Here is a 4,233-nt window from a genome sequence, read left to right on the forward strand (position 1 = left end):
ATATGATCCGCATTGCGAGCAACATTAGCAACTCTCATGGCATGCGCACCAATGGTTTTTTGAATTCTCCGCTGTGATGCGATCTCAACGAGCTCTTTCTCATGAATAAATGCAGAGATTGGCTGGAGGGTCAGCTGACGTAGACTCGTGCAGCAGCCAATCACACACTCCGAAGGCGCTTCTACCTCACATTCCCTGACGGTGCCTCGACTTCGCTTTTCAACCTGGAAGAACGAAATTGCATGGAAAAACGCAAAAATAACCAATTTCCACTTAATCATAACATTTATGAGTGCTTTTAGTGTCTTCAGTGATGTGCAGCCTGTACATATCTGTTCACATCTCAAAAAATGTGTTTTGGGGTTTCATGACCCTTTAAGAAAACAAGAGTTTGGGATGGAGAGTAATCATGAAACCACACATCTTCATGGCTAGATAACATTTAGCACCCATGAGGAACTGACCACTCAGATCAGACAAACAATATCAACTCAACAGTTCCCTTCGTTTCTGATGATCATATGTATGATGACGATTATCACAAAATAATTCAGCATTTTGCTAGGGTGTATTTCCAGTCCCAAGCTGCCCTTGTGTCTCCTTTCTGAGAGAAATTATAAATATGGATTTGTTCAACGTAGTTAAAGTGCACAAGAGTTTTGATTGAAGAACAAAACAATGTTGGGTAATATACATTAGATCAGGGGTTCTCAACTCTGGCCCTCAGGATCCACTGTCCTGCTCCAACCCTGATTATACTCACCTGCCTGTAACCTTCTAGTAATCCTGAAGACCTTGATTAGCTTGTTCAGGTGTGTTTGATTAGGGTTGGAGCAAAACTGCAGGAAAGTGGACCTTGAGGGACAGTTCCAGTCCAAAATTGTCATGCCCTTCACTCGCTAACTTCCCTCCGTCTCGTTCACTCGGATGTACGTCATTGCTTATGTTGCATGAGTGCCCACTACTGGCGGAACCTTTGCAATAGGAGGAATTGGAACGTCCTAAGCCCTTGATCACTTAGAATCCACTATGCGGTTGATTTTTTGACGTCACAATCATGTTGCATTGTGGTATATGGAGCTGCCTGAAGTGTACATGTGAAGTAGACTTGCTCCCTCAGTCAAAATCGAGGGGGAGCGAGGATCTGTCCATATAAACTTCCCTCGTCCACTTCATGAAGTGGAACGCACTTCAAAATGGCAGGGATTCCCAAGAGGGGAAGTGCTTAGGGAAGTTTGTAAGTGCATGTCTTAAAGTGGACTGGAACGCAGCCAGAGTTGAGATTCCCTGCCTTATGCCGGGTTCAGACTACATGATTTTAGCCCGATTTTAGCACGATCCGTTTGACGTAGTGTGTCGTGGTGATTCGTAAACTGTTATGCCTCATGACAGAAAGTCATTTTTTTTCCAGTCCTTCTCGACGAGTTCCTTCACATCTGTGTGTTTGACCAATGGGAGCACAGAAGCTCTTCCGTACTCAGCTTTCAAACATGGCAAAAATGAAAGAGAGACGATGGTATTGGTGCAATGGAGGAAAGATTTGTGGAGCTATGGCAGAACTCCGACCTTATGATGTTTCCTCGAGGGACAACCATGATAGAGTGAAAAAAGATGAATGATATCGGAGGTGCTTCAGCATATTGGTGAGTAGGCTACATTTATTTTTAGTACTGGCTAAAAATAAAAAAATATTGTGACGGTCTCCTACTCTTCCTACTATGGCCGGCTAGTGGGTGAGGCTAGGAGGCTCATCAACAGAACGATGTCCACCTGTTCTTCCCTCTATAAACGTTTAGGCTTTTTTGGTATGGGGGTGTGCTAGCTTGCTCACGGTTGTTTTGTGTTTGGCTTTGGCTTCTGTTTGTTTACTTCGACCCTGTTATTAGTTTTAAATATTGTTCTGATACTTTTACATCATATGTCTGACAGAAATTATATTTGATTAAGTTTTTTTTTTTTATTATATATTTTTCTACTTATGTTAATACATATTTTTGGTTGCAACCTTACCAACCTTAGGCTATGTTCACACTTAGCGTCTTTTTTGACAAGAAAAAGTTGCACCGGCGTTTTTTTAGCAAAAAAAAAAACGCTGGCAGCGTTCGGTTACAAATAGCAGCCGAGCGCGTCTTTTGTTGCTATAACAAGAGCTGCAACAGTAGCCTAGTGCTGTGTGATGCAAAAAATGTAGAGAAAGAGAAAGTTGGCTCTTGCGTTGGCTTTTGAAGTTACCGGGGAGGAGAATGTCGGTTCACAAAGACGTTTGTGGGTGCACGACAGACAGTTGTTCTTGTTGTTATGGAAACGACAGGTCTCGCTATTCGCTTGTCATTGGTCAGCTGTCAAAAAGGCGCTTGACGTAGGGCGTTCTTTTCAGAAAAGTTGAACTTTTTTCAACTTAAAAAGACGCTCTGAGCTGCAGAAAAAGACGCCGGCGGTGGCGTCTAAAAAAGCGCTCAGGACTTTTTTGAAAAAACGGTTCACTCCATAGGGTTATAATGTAGAACAGACGCTGGCAGTTTGAAAAAAGACGCTAAGTGTGAACATAGCCTTACTCTGTCCTCCTTTCATTTGTCACGGCTTTGAGCCAGTCATGACAAATATGGGTGCGAGAGGTCCCGGGTTCAGATCCCGGACGAGCCCCCATATTTGTCACGAAATTGTCAAGTCAAGTCAAGTCAAGTTTATTTGTATAGCGCTTTTCACAATACAGATTGCATCAAAGCAGCTTCACAGTATTAAATTAAAATAATACAACAAAGTTTGTTTCAAGAGGAATTTATTGATTGATAAAATTAAATTAGATATCCCCAAAATATCCCCAACTGAGCAAGCCAAAGGCAACAGTGGCAAGGAACCGAAAAACTCCATCAAGTGACCTAATGGTGTCCTAAAACTCCATCAGGTGCCTTAATGGAGAAAAAAAACCTTGGGAGAACCCAGGCTCAGTCGGGGGCCAGTTCTCCTCTGGCATTGGATAGAGGCCGGATTGTAGTTTGAACTGTAGGATTATATGAATGCCTGGCTGAAGAGATGCGACTTTAATCTAGTTTTAAACTGGGAGAGCGAGTCTGAGCAACGAACAGTATCAGGAAGACTATTCCAGAGTTTTGGAGCCAAATGTGAAAATGCTCTCCCTCCTTTGGTGGTTCTGGATATCCTAGGTTTGTCAAATGAATGGAGGACATAGTGGGTTGGTTTGCAAGAATTAACATTTCTAAACATTAAATAGAAAAATATATAAAAACAAGAAAACAATGGTCATCTGTAATATCTGTCTGGTGCATGGATGTACCAAAGATAGAAAACAAAATACTCCAAAACAAATAACAAACGAAAGCCAAAATCAAACACAAAGCTACCAGGAGCAAGCTCAATCAACACTAACACAGCCTAAACTTTTATCGAGGGAAGAACAGGTCGACATCATTCCGTTGATGAGCCTCCTAGCCACACCCATTGGCCGGAAGTAGCATGAAGAGTAGGGGACCCGTCACAATATATATTTTACTTCAAGTTCTTTTTGGAAAATTCCATACTGTCCTCTTTGTGCAATCTAGGAACGTGTCCATTGTCAGGTTTTCTTTCTTTTTGATAGTTTTTCTAATGACAAGATATCCAGTGCAAAACACACCGCTTCGGTAGCCATTGTTTGTTTATGCTCACAATACCTGTCAGTCGATAGTTCCACCTTCTTGATGACATCACACACATCGTTAAAGACTGCAAGCAATAACTTGTCGGGAAGCAATGTGTAGTCTGAAATGTTGTTTGTCAAGAACACAACAAGAATTTAGGAGCCAAAATCGCATTATCTGACACAGTGACTATCGTAACAGACAAAAATATTGTATAGTCTGAACCCGGCATTAGATTGTCATTGTGGTTCAGTCAGCATTACTAAAGGAGGTTCACAAAGAGAAACTGTAAGGGACAGAGACGTTTGCAATACATAGACACACAACATTGACAGAAACAGACAAAGATGGTTTTCAAAAGAGATCTTTCCCAGACAGCAACATAATGTCGGCCCAGATCCGGCCCACATCTGGTACATGTGGAATCCAGGTGTGCCAGATGTGGGCCGACACTATGTTGCTGTCTGGGTTCCGTCTTGATTTGATTTCAGTGTTAGCACAGTGTTTTCACCCTGAATAGTGGTGGAGTTGCCGGGACCCCACTGCTGGCTGGCATTTAGGTAGTTATGTCTTCAGAAGGATTCTGTGAGTTTAT

This window comes from Leuciscus leuciscus, assembly GCF_965113295.1.
Source record: "Leuciscus leuciscus genome assembly, chromosome: 20".
In the NCBI taxonomy this organism is placed as follows: domain Eukaryota; kingdom Metazoa; phylum Chordata; class Actinopteri; order Cypriniformes; family Leuciscidae; genus Leuciscus; species Leuciscus leuciscus.